The following is a 14,050-nucleotide window of genomic DNA, read 5'->3' as shown; positions in this document are numbered from 1 at the left end:
TTCCCAATCATTTTAATCTGCTTAGTCTTAAAGAATTACCTCTTTGCTTCAGGAATAAATAAAAAAAGAAACATAAATCTTTTTAAATAAAAATTGAAATAGAAGTTATCTCTCAGTGTACATTGTCTTCTCTGTATCCTGACACTTCTGAATATTTAGCCCAGGGTGGTTAGACCATGAAGGAGGAAGGAGAAGATGGATTCTTGTGCATCAGCTAGAACGAGTTTTAAGAACATGGCGTTGGCTGGGGGGAGAAAATGCAAAGTTAAAGACAGATAGGAACCATTAAGAGCAGTTAAGAGAAGAGAAAGGAGGCAAGTGAAGTGCACGAGGAGGTGTAACATTATTGTTAGCATTATGATGAAATTTAAGGAAGGGTGGAGCTGTACTGATAATTGAAATGAAATTAGAACACTGCAATATCCTTTTAGAAGACTTAAACTGTGCTATTCTTACCAGCAGCAGATTAATATGAGAATATTAAAAAAAATATCCAAACAGACAACAACAACAAATATACAACCTTTCAATACAACTAAAATGTCATTTGCAATTTCTTATTAGAGCAGCAACAATATCTTGTAGAAACACTGTGATTCTTCCAAGTGAAAGGTAAAATAAACCTTGGGTGAACTTGCTTCCTTCTCCCTGCTTTCAGGAGTGCAAGGCTCAGAGTGGGACAGTCCTTGCTGCCTGCCAGTTCTAATGTGACAAATTTCTGTCTGCAATTCAGTAGCTGCATGCTACAGGGAGGCTTTTGTGAGGGGAGGGGTCAGGTCTTTTACAGTTCAACCAGGTATCAAGATCTTTGTTTAGAACTAGCAATCCCTGACTGTTTTCGCTAGCTCTGGAAATCCAGCCAGAATAACCTCTGTAGACAGGAAGCACACAACAAAGTCCAGCGGGTTCCTTGAAGTGTGGGTTTAAACAACTGAAAATGAGAGAAGAAAGAATTCCTGAAACTTCTCCAAGTATCAAGGCAGTGTGCCTTTCCTCTTTCACTCTCTGATTCTGGTCTTCAAAGACCACTGTCACAGCAGTCCTTCTAGAGAAGAGAGATCATTCAGTGTGCTTCCTCTGCCTTAGGAGATTCTCTGATTGTCCATTAATGTTTCTCCCTCTGGTGAATAAATGCATGCCATAGGGGGTAAGTACTGATTGGTATATTTGTTTTTCTCTGGGTTTGATGTGTTTTTAAACACGTGGGCTTGATGTTCTGGTAATAAGCTCACTGCCATAAATACAGTTTTGTACATGCACAAAGAGGTTCAATTTGCTCTTTGTCTGGTGGAAGTCCCTCTGAAGGACAGATGCAACATATGGGGGGGGGGGACACACACACTAGACTGCTGTCTAGCTGTCACAGTCTTGTTTAGGAACCGTGTAGAACCACACTACCCTAGGGAAATCATCACTGAGGTCTGTTCTTGGAGGTATTGCTTTTTCAACACAGGGAAGACAAATGCTGTTCTGGCCTTTCACTTTCCCCCTGACACATTCACCATTTCTCCAATATTACAGCTTTCTTCTGGGGTTTTAGGAAAAGAACCTAGTATTGTGGGTGGCCTCCAAGAATATGAAAAAGTAGGAGTGTGTCCTGATGAAACATACCAGATCCTATGGGATGATACTGTGCATAAGGTCTGGCTGTATTGGTGAAATGATAATGTAGGCTATTAACTGTCTGTCATAGGAAGATCAGGACAGGGCAGCATATAACTTGCAACAATAGTTAACAAACACAGTGTATGGAAATGGGATGACTGTTCTTTATGTTAATGCTAAGGCAGACAGTAAAAGAAAGCAGCCAGGTACGTTTTTTAAAACAGTTTATCCCAGTTACATTCATCAAAAAGATTAATTTTTTAAAAATATAAACAACCCAAAGAATTAATTTAATTTAATTTAATTTTTAAAGGTTCTTTTGCTTTGAAATTTAAATAAGTTAATTTTAAAACTAAGCTATATTTCTCAATATCCATAATCCAGATATTTCCCCGAGTGTAAATATCACAGCCAAACGACTTTGATATGGAAACAGTTTCTGAGAGCCTGAAAAAGGGATCAGACTCAGAAGGATAGAAGATACTTTTGAGAAGAAAAATAATAGACAGAATTAATCACTGAAATTACACATTAAAATGTTATGACAAGACATAAAAGTGCACTCTAGGGAAGGCCACAGTTTGTTAGGAAAAGAAGTAAAAGCAAACTATTCAAATGACAGTGGAATTACAAGCTTAATGCCCTTTATCCCTTGTGTCACTTTATTCAGGCAGACTCAGGCTATTTGTATTTACATACAAAACTTACCTCTTTTTTCTAGACTACCATAGAGACAGTGAAAAGACATGGGGCTCTACCCAAAGACAGTCCAGAATAGAAGCCTTGTACAGGCTGATAACCCTGCCCTGAAATACTCCTTGCTTCATTCCTGGTCTTGCTGTGGTTTTTCTTCCTGCAGGGGTATGATTAATACCTATAGCTCCCTTCTGAAGTGGATTGCCCCATGAGAGCAGCCCTGGAGCAATGGGTAGCAGAATCCCCTTGTCTAGTGTGGTTCCATCACCTGGACCAATGGCCCGGGACAACCTTTGGGGCTTGCACAATATCCATGTAAGCAGAGTCTTCAGTCCTTTCAGTTTCACTTTCTTTTTCATTGATAGATGGGAATCTAAGTTGGGTGATGTGAAGAAGCATAATAATAACTTGAAAAAATATTGATGATGATTTTTTGAAGTGTTTCAAAGAGTTTTACAGAACTGATGTCTGTTTTTCTCTTAGCAAAGAGAAATAATTGATATTCGGTAGTAGTTACAGGTTGAATACTATGATTTTAATTTTCAGACAAATCCAGTTATAGTACTCTGTTTCATAAACCTGTGACAAAGAAAAACAGGGACAGGTAGAAAGTGAAGCCATAAACATCTCTGAAAAATCAGATTCTCCAAGATTAGCAATCAAAGAAAATAATGTAAAAAAGTAAAAAAATCAAAGTGATCAAACTAGAAAAGCTGAAATGTTCCAGATATGGTGTTTAAATAAAATAGTACTTGATGCTTTATAGCTATCGTATTTGACACTCTTACTGGTATTTAACGAAACTGTGCCAGATAACACTGCATCCACATTTCTGTGAGTTGCCGTGTAGAAAAAGGTATCACTAATGAGGTATCACTCATTAGAAATGAAATATGATCATTTGGGAACCAATTCTTACAGAAGGAATGGATTTTGAATCAAATTCCAGCACTACCGAATTACACAAATCACCTTATTGAAATTATTGCTCATGCAATATTTTCTTGCTCTATTCATTTGTATTTCTTTATAAATACTGAGGAACACTATATAACATCTCTGAAAGTTATAGTTCCCATATTCAACTTACAATATTGCTTATTATGATGTGTACCCTAAATCCTATAATGGTATCATGCAACAGCTGTTCTGCACATTTCATCCTTCCATCTTGAGTATTTAGTCGTGGGTGTGCATCAGTTTTGCTATTTGCAGTTGATTTTCCTGTATTATTAAGGTTAAAGGGAGTTTACATGTTTTGGAAGTGAGCACTAAAAAATTAGAGCTCAGGGAGCTGACTCTTGCCATAAAACAGAACAATCGAACTGCCAATCCTGAACAGGAGGAATAAAACAACATGAATAGATAGGCATCTTTTAGGAATGTTATTGACATAATCTTTTTCTCATTTCAATAGGTGGAGGCAGAGTCTGTATGCTCTAAGAAGAATTTCATCTAATAAAATGCAACTTGTTTTATTGCTTCTGAATATTCAATATTTTAAAGGAAGATTACCACAACACTGAGACCTAATACCAGCTTCTTCAACGAGAGAATATATGCAGCCAAAAGAGAGTATTTGATCATCTTTTCTTCCTTCCTTTATAATATCTTTAGTATTTACTGAGATACTACAGCAGCATTTATGTCTTTTGCAATATTTTTTCTTGTTCTGAAGAGCATTTGTGTAAATCTGCTTGCTAAACCCATGTGGTTCTCTGAGATGAATAATTTAAACTATACATGTGTTAGCAACTTGACCCAAAGAGTGTATGAAATCTAACAAAGATGTTCATATCATGCGTGAAGAAAATTATGGACTAAACAATCTATTGTTTTCTCATAGGTAAAAAGATTATCTTATCACTGTGGATGACTTGCTGTAACATAGAATTTTCTTAAGAAAGACCTGTTTTGCAAAGATGTTTTTAAGGTAAAAAAATATAATTTTTCCTGCTTTTGTTCTCTTCTTAAAACTGAATACTATAATTTCCCAGCAAAGCTCTCTATGATAAAGAAGAATTAAAAAATTGAGATAAAATCCATATTTGAATGTATACTGATATAAGTGGCAAAAAATTGTGGAGATATGAAGGAATTTTTAACGTGTAATGTCATATGGGGGTCACATGGCACAGCAGAACTGCTGAAGCCATTAAAACTACTGTAGTCGCAGAAACTTATTTTCTTCCTTTTAGTCTATGAATCACCCACAAACTGACAGAATCACAGGTCAACAGTGACCTCTGGACTAGGCCAACACCCCTACTCAGATGAGGATTGGCTAGAGAAAGTTTCTAAGCATGGTGTCTAGTCAAGGTTTTGAGTTTTTCCAAGGATGAAGATTCCACAACCACTCTGGGGAACTTCTACAAGTTTTTGACCATATTCACACACACACACAAAAAGTTTTTTTGCTTACGTTTTGGTGGAATTAACATTGTGTCCATTGTGACATTCTTGGATCATTGAATATCACAAAGAAGAGTCTGACTCCACTTTCTTTAATGTAAAAAATATATTTTTACACACACAAGTTCCCCCATGAGGCTTCTCTTCTCCAGACTAAACAGCCCCAGCTCTCCCAATGTCTCATAGACAGATGCTTCAGGTTCTTAATCATCTTTTCAGTCCTTTGCTGAATCCAATCCAATATTTTCATGTCCTTCTTCTACTGGAAGCTCAGGACCAGACACAGAACTCCAGATGTGTCACCAATGCTGAGTACAGGAAAAGGGCTACCTACCTCAACCTGTTGGCAGTGCTTTCCCTACTGCAGCTCAGGAGGCTTTGCTCTGCTGCAAGGGTGCATCACTGGCTCATCTTCAACTTGTTGTCCATTGAGGGAATAAACATAACAAAGGTATTTGTATACTTTTATATTCAGTTGAAAAGAATCTGCAGCCATCACGAATTGGGGACTTTGGATAAGTTTAAAGGCAGCGTCAGCACAGAAGTCTTCCTATTAATAGTTTAAGTTCTTTTAACTGTATCATCAGCTTTTTCAACTTTGCTTTAGCTTGGGAAGAGCTCAACCATTTCACAAAGCAAAGTTTTCAATCAAACCGCTCTTATTTCAAAACTCAGCTCCAACCTGGAGAAAAAGAATAACGTTTAATTACATACTTCAGTGCACTTCAGAATAGAAACAGGCCTTTGCTAATCACCACCACAAGCTCTCAAACACCACTGAGACTCATGATCATCATTTTAAGGTGAACTAAATCCACAATAACAGGGAAGTGTCTAAACAGAGAAACCAGAAACCTGAATCCTGCTTTGGACAAAATGTTGGTAATATAAAAGCAAAATACTGAGCATCAAAAATTTGGGAGTTCATTCACTGATTGAATGAAAAATTTTTAGTATCCTTGTTGGGAAATATATATATCATGCATTTGCTTTCCTTTTCGGAAGAAATACCTAGTCCAAAATAATATCTCCTTAAATGACTTTTTAAGTATAGATAGTAGCATCAAATCTTTATTTCCTAAAAAATCATAATTATGGTTGTTGGCTTTATTCATACAGAATTAAAATAAACGTCAGAGTACATTTAGAAGATATTTTTTAAAAGAAGTTGACAAGCAGTGAGCTTTTTGGAGCATGATGTTAATTTGTTATTTACAGGAACATGCCTGGAAATTAACAGACTGGGCTCAAAATTTCTAAACAAAATTGAGCTTTCTGACATCTGAGATCCCAACAAAGACTAGCTGTGAGAAATAGTTTGAAGTAAAGTTTACACATACCAGGAAAAGAGTCAACTAAAACAGAGGAGATGTGCAAGGAGGAACAGCAGGCAAGGTCAGCAGCATTTAAATGTCTGTTAATAGTTTGTCAGTATCATTGTGTGTATGATTTACTCATTCCATATGAGTAAAAAATAAGCAGTGTAAGAGGACTGTTAGTATTGAAAGAAACTGCAAAGTCTCCTGCGTGTAGAGCAGGAGAAAGCCTAAAATCTGACAGAGAGGACTGACAGATATAAGACAATCCTTTGTATATATGTTAGAATGCAGGAATAAGCTCCAGGAAACAGTGGTATTTGCTGTTGTTCCTGAAGAGAAAAATAAGATTTAAATTGCCTTACTGAATGATAAAGCATCTCTTATTTTCATAGTTCAATGTACTGCCAATTTTTCAACTTGCATGAAAAAAAAGTAAAAAAAGACATGGTTTTACTGCACTTAACTGTAATTTTTCATGGGAAAAAAAAGCCACACGCAAACCCTCAAGTTATATGCTGTTCCAGGCAAGGGTTACTCTACAAGCATTCAGCTGAGACTGGGGCTGCTATTTCTTGGCTGGCTCTAAGCTGCCCCTTGCTCAGGACATGATAACACTGGAGTAGGTATGTACACTCCAAGGAGTCAAGGGAGAGAAATAGTTTGCTAACTGAAGTAGGTACTCATAGACCCTGAGAGAGGTTTACCTCTCTCCACTGTCTACTTACAGAGTCTAGACTGCTGATTTAGGTGGTTTGGATTATCCTGCTGAGGCCCACTAACGACACTTTAAGTGTTGCTTTGGTGAAATGAAGTTCCTAATGTAGTCTGAATACTGCAGACAGGCACAGCTCACAAACTTTTCTGGATCTGCCCCCAAACGTCTCATAAAAAACTGTGGAAGAACTTAGTATTGATAGTGAGCTGAATGTAAGAGTCCCTTGCACCTAGCCTCTAGCTGAAATTGCTACTTGCCTTCATCTGTCAGCAGAAATCTGAAGTAAACCTGGAGTCTCTGCTGTATCCACATATCAATAAATCAGCATACATCTGTAGAATTAAGCTGTGATTTTAGTTCAGTTTCCTACTCATGTTTAATATTTTGATCATAAATCTTTCAGATGACAAAGAAAATTACCCATAAATTCCTCTTGGGAGCGTGGTCTATTAACATTGCTTGCAGGACCTCCCACTAGAGAGACAAACCAAATGAAACCACAAAGAATATGCAATCAAGCAAACATTGTGTAGGAACTGTGAGGCAGCAGGGAAATTTAAATATATATTCCTAAGGAAGAAAGAACAACAATAATCAGCACATGCACATGCACACGCACACACACCCCTCCCCCCCCAAAAAAAAGCATCAGCAAAACTGGTTTTGAAACGACTAGAATTATTTTGTGAATGTAGTGCAATTAGGGCAGAATCCAACCTACTCAATTTATGCATTGTCTCACAAACTGGTTTAGAAAACAAGCGCAATCTAGGTCTAACTTCCCATTCCAATAAGTAGAGAAACTACTCCCAACTTCAAGAGTAGGCATACCTGAAAACCTGCAAAAGTTAAAATGGTTTGCTCATTTTGTATGTCTACAGACCAGTGAACTGACAGGGATGTTCTAGGATCTTTAAAAGGTGTAAAAGAAGAGGAGAAAGAGAAACACAGGTTAGGATTCAGCTCAGATTCAAACATCTAATTATAAGCAGTCACAATGGAAAGGTGCAAACGAGTTAAGTGTCTAAGCTCCTTATAGACAGATACAGTGCAGTCAGAACAGCCAAGGAGTCATGGAGAACAATTCAACTCATCCTAAGGAAAGCAGATAGCCACGTTCAGCTCTAGGTTACATTGACTGTTAAGAATACCATTGAGGATAATAGAAGCTTAAGCTTTTAGTCTATAGACAGGTGGAGTCTTACATTTAGTTATCATTACCTGCAATCTGATTCCCCCTCAAAGTGTCTCCAAGAGGAATACTTACATTCCAGATTCTGTTAATCCTAAAAGGAATTGGACCTATAGCTACTATATAGGTAGGTATGGTAGATCAGTAGGCTGTATAACTGCTTCAAGTGAAATATTCTTTTCGAAGACATTGAAGATCTTTCAATCTAACTAACATGGGTTAAAGCACTCAAGAAAGGGTAGAAAGGTTTTGAAAGTCAAGTTTTAGACATGAATATGCATTTTATATATGACAAAAAAGAAAAATATAAAGAAGAAAAAAAGAAAGAAAAGGATCATTTCCCTTTTGAGTACCTCAAAAAATCAAGTACAGTCAGGTTGCCTCTTATTTCTTTCTTTCTCATTCCATTTCTATTCATCACTGTTCACATCTCCCATAGTAAGGTCTGACTTAGGATGTGTTATAGGCTTGGTTAAAGCAATGATTTTGAGGTTCAGATAGAAAAGGCTATTATCCTGTACTTTAAGCAGAGGCTGTAATGCAGAATGCTATTTCCTGGCTGAGTACCTCAAGAACTAGACCAGTGTCCAAAAGGTAGAAGCAAATATTGCAAAATCATGTGATGGCAATTTCCAGCCTGAAGTCATTTAACTTTTCAAATTTCTACAAGGACACATGTAACATGGCAACTGACTCAGAGATAAACCAGTGGAGCACAGGGAGGCATACACACTGCATTTCCTTCAATGATCTCATTTACAGTTCTTCCTTAAAAGTAAGATTACTCTGTTAGTCTGTTTATTCTAGTCATTTTTATTAGAATCTCAATGGTAATCACATAAATGTTCAGGACAGACATGCTGAGACCTCAAATATAAGGACACACTAACGTAGATAGAAAATTAAAATTTCTTAGAGGTTTGAAAATTTCTCAGCAGTGATTGAAAGGTTCATAGTCATGCAAAAAGAACAACCTAAGCCTGTTTTCTGGCACTTCATTATAGAGAAGAATAGCATATATATATGTGTGTGTGTGCATATATATGTAAGAAATACTTCCCTGGACTGTTTCTCTTGGAGCTTCTTTATGTTAGTCTTTAAGCTGGATAGCAAAGGATCTTTGTAACTAGAAACCCAAAGTCTTGTACAAGAAACAGTTCAGGTTTTTTTCCCCACCTTGCTACACTAGCTTATAAGAACAGTGTATATATATAGTTTCTATTAAAAGGGTTTAAATTTCTCCTTTCAAGATCATTCCCAGAAGATTTTTTGTAGTAAGTATTGTGTCCACATTGTGGAAACTGCTCTTTTCTCCACAAGTAGGGAAGACAGCATCCATACTAGACTTCTTAGTGAGCTGAACCAGAGAATGAAGCCCAGAAGAGCTCATGCCGAATTTGAGTCTACATCATAACCTCAAAATTTCACTACAAAAGTAAATTACTGAAAAACAGAGAACTGGAATAGAATAATATACCTTTCCTAATACAGTTAATAATAGAAGAGAAAGTAACTTTCTAAAAGCAAAGGTTTTCATAAGTCATTTTCCAATATCAGTTGTTCCTAGAAGCCAAACCATCTGTGGCACCTAAAGCTAGCAAAACTGTTAACTCAGCCCTCTGGTAATCATGAAGAATTTCATCATTCTTGAGGAGAAATTAATTCTTCCCCAATAACTTGACAGACAGGAAAACTAAGCATGGTCTGCAACAGAACTGTGGGGTGAATCAGTCTCATTTTACACTTCAGTAGCCTCCAATTGCTTTGTGAGAGTGCTAATCACATGGAGTAAAGAACTAGGAAAAGTAGCCTCAAAGGACTCTGCAATCAATTCCCGCCTAAATAAGATGTGCTTATCAACTACCTTCATGTCTATGCAAACTATCAGCTCTCCAGCCTGCATTTGCATCTGTGGCTTCAGACGCTGGAGACACAGTTGCTACGCAAAGCCTTAGATCAATCAACAGTTTGAGCAAGATGTGGGGGGAACTCAGATGAGAAGAAAGAAAACTAAGCTTCTTTAAGAGTGTTTGGAGATAGCTAAGAAGTAGAACAGGACAAGTATTTTCATCTAAAATATGCAAGTACCTGAAAATGCAAATTGAGCAAAGATGAGTGTTTTCTGAAGTTATTTCAGGTTGAGTGGATAGATAAAAGTCAATTTTTTCTTTAAAAAAAAAGAAAACTTTTTGAATTTTCATGTAGAAATTTTCTTTAAGTACAAAGTCATTATTTTTGTTAAGATGAATTTTTGTGAAAATGATTTTCCATTAAAAATTGTGTAAAAAATTGCTTAATTTACTCAATGCAATTTTTTTAGGACTGAAAGAAAATTTAAAAAATAATTCTAGTTCTACTGAAAAAGAGTTATATTCACATAGCAAAAATTCAATTAATATCAAGAGGTTCCACTGACTGATTGGAAGAAATAACAAACAAAAAATGCTCCTTGTGATCCCATAATATAGTAAATTACTGAAAAACATTTCAAAATGTAAAGAAAAAAATCAGAAGAAAAAATCTCGAGAAAATAATATATCTTGTATCAGCATTCAGCTCCATTTCAATGAAATTTAATTTAAAAATGGGGCAGACTAAATCACCCCTAAAAACATTCACTCCATTAAAGTTGTTATAAATAAACCAGGGATCTTCCTTTCTCATAGATAAATGTCAATATATTAGTAAAATTTTAAAAGGAAAAGAATGAAATAAATCAGCATTACTTTCTTATTTTTAGGTTCATAATGCACACTTACTGCAGTAAGAAAGTGATATTCCATTTGAACTTTATATTGAATTTCACTTCAATACTAGAAGTTGATATTTTGTGTTATAGGGTTTTTATCACATGGGAATGTAAAGGCATGAAAATGGAACACAGTAATGTTTAAGTGACTATTTTTTTTCAAATATATTTGCAGTAAGAAACATCTATACTTTCATTTTTCAATACAAATAATAAAAATAAATTTTACAACGTCATAATTTCTTGTGGGATGTGGAAATAAAGTTTTTGAACCAACTATAATGATAAGAATATAATTTTATTTTTTATTCACTGTCCGTCTTCCAAAGACACTAAAAATATATCAATTTATTTGAAACTCTTGAATGCTTCATTCATATTAGTGCCATAGAAAATCTATACTTGAGGTATCTTATAAATTGTTCCAATATTGAATAAATTAAGGAACTAAGAACACTTATATTTCTAAAGAAGTTACCCTCTTTGGATGGACGATAAATTTCCTAACAGTTATTGAATTCTTTAAAGGGCTATTGAAATGTTCTACCCTTTCCACTGGAAAATGTTATTTTAAGAGTTTTTATTGAGAACATGTGTTACAAACCAAAAGTGATGTAGCATGGACTATCTTGATTTAACTGCTTTAGAATACAGAACAATTGTTCTTCTAGATTCTCCTCTGCCTAACTCCACAGTTTATTTTTAATACGACTACTTTACAGATGGAAAATCAGGTAACCTCATTTCACAAGCATCTCCTCTTTTAATCTAGTGACAAGAAAGTCTTGTGTGAATTTGGTGTACAAGCTGTTTCTGAGAAAATAAATTTACATGCTGCATCTATGATGGTTTAGAAGGTTAGTATCACCAGAGCTCCGACTTCTCCATATTGTTGCTGCATTTTCATTTGATATAAATATACATTTCCTGTATTGCAATAAAGTGGCAAGAGTATGTGCTCTGAATTACATTGATCAACTAGATTCATTCAGCTATATTGAAAGAAAAAAAAAGTGACCTGAGATCAATAACCTGTAGCCCCCACTAGAAATCAAACCAGTAAGTTACATATTGCATAATTTTCTATTGAATTAAGATGTTCACTATTATTCTCTTGCACCTCAAATGGTACAGAAGATGAGGTAAAGGAACTAAAACTTCCATAAAACACATGTTCTTCTCAGAACATGGAACTAGATTGAAGATACTCAAGTTTTGTGATAAAACTTCCTGGTCTAAGTCATGGTCATCAATTACTTCAAAGCAAAAATTCACAATTTCTGACTATGGTACAGTATTTAACAAAGAGGATAAATCCAGCCTATCTAAATGATCTTCCTAAACAGACAAAGAGATTCTTAGTGTAAGCAGAAAGAATTACAGAACTCAAAGGAATGGCCTGCAGTTGTGTCAAGGGAGGTTTAAGTTGGATATTAGAAAAAGTTTCTTCACCCAGAGGGTGGTTGGACACTGGAACAGGGTCCCCAGGGAAGTGGTCACAGCACCAAGCCTGACAGAGTTCAAGTTTTTGGATGATACTCTCAGGCACGTGGTGTGACTCTTGGGGATGATTCCCTGAAGGGCCAGGAGTTGGACTCGATGACCCTTGTGGATTCCTGCCTACTCACGTCATATACTGTGATTCTGTGCTTCTGTAAATATATATGAACATTTCTGAACTAGAAAACACTGTGAAATGAAAAAGGTTATGTGACAGACTTGAAGTTTCAAAATTGTACTGTGAAAGATACATATTAAGAGTCAAAGTGAATAAAATTCTGAAACACACCTTAAAAGTAAAATATGCAGAAAAGTGCAAGAATACCACCTTGCATTAAAATCACATTTCTTTAATTATTTGACTTCACTTGCCTTCACCGGAAGAGCTGGTTTTCTTGCTCACTTTAATACCATAATTTTGATAGATGTAAATTGTGAAGGTGTTGGAACTCTCTCATATATTTGATCAGTGTAATTGTATCATTTCTTCCAAAATTAGTTATTTGTCTGTAACACGATTAAAGCACCTGCTGTTACAAGATTTTCATTCCAATTACACTGATGGGAAGTTCACAATCTTCAGCTACTCAATACAAGTCTGTTTAAAGAGAAAAAACAAAATATCTAACTGACATCTGGGATGCCACTATGTCCCGATTAATAAATAAATTGTGTTATGGTGTTGTTACAGATATACAAAAAAAAATCCTGGAAAAAGACATTACCATAAGCACAAATTGATCACAACTCTATAGCAGCACAGAAATTTGGGGAATTAATCTAGCTGTTCTACAATTGATGAAGCTTCTGATAAAAACATATAGACATCTCTGTAAAAACACACCATAACCTTCTGAAGTCATGATTACACAAGTACTTTAGATTAAAAAAAAAAAGGGGGGGGGGAATTATATACTTTTCAGTTCACATTGAAAAGCTAAGTTGTTTTTTGGGCTTTTATTTTTTTTTTGAACATACAATTGAATCGACTGCTTATAATGGTTTAGGAATGTGTTGATGTCAAAAGGTGCCCAAAAATGGCTTATGCAATGGACTTTTGAAATCCAAGCAAAAATGCTTGGTTTTAAAGTTAATAGATACACTTATAATTTGGCATTGATAGAAAATTCCAGAAATGTGCTATTCATTCTCCAGATATATTCTAAATGTTGTCACAGAACTTAGCCAAGGACAAAAAAGCTTTGTTTATCAAAATAAAAATTTTGGTATTTTTGGTACAATACAGCCTTTAGGTGGTGTCAGGTGATAATGAACATACTCAGAAGCAAGTAGATAAAAAAAGTATTTTCAAACCCATATGACAATCTGTGCGGAGGTTTGACCCCAAAAAATATCCAATCTCCAATCTCCCCCCACAATTTTCCTCAACACCGAAGAGAAATTGTCAGACAAGCACAACTCAGTATGTGGGAAAGGAATTATATACAATTTATTACTAACCAATAAATACTATAGAAACTAAAAAGCAATTTTTTTTTTTCATGGTCAGTCTTCGCGAACGAAGATTTGGGAAAGGTCATTACCCTTCAAGCCTGCGCAGTGGGTTTTTTTTAGGTGAGACACAGTGTGCACTGAACTGAGCCCACCCTTTAATCCTGAGGTTCATCTGCTGGAGCCGAGCAAGCTTGGATGGTGACAGTGAGGTCCTCAGGACATAGGTTTGTTTAGAGTGTCCTCTTAGATGGATGGCCTTACAGGGCTGATGAGCTCCATCTGCCCAGGGAAGTCCCCTGACCGGGAATCGAACCAGGGCCGCAGTGGTGAGAGCGCCACATCCTAAACACTAGACCACCAGGGGACCCTAAAAAAAAAAAAGCAATTACATACACAATATTAACACA

The sequence above is a fragment of the Pseudopipra pipra genome, chromosome 5 (genome assembly GCF_036250125.1).
Source record: "Pseudopipra pipra isolate bDixPip1 chromosome 5, bDixPip1.hap1, whole genome shotgun sequence".
Classification (NCBI taxonomy): Eukaryota; Metazoa; Chordata; class Aves; order Passeriformes; family Pipridae; genus Pseudopipra; species Pseudopipra pipra.
Note: the sequence above shows the minus strand (reverse complement) of the source record.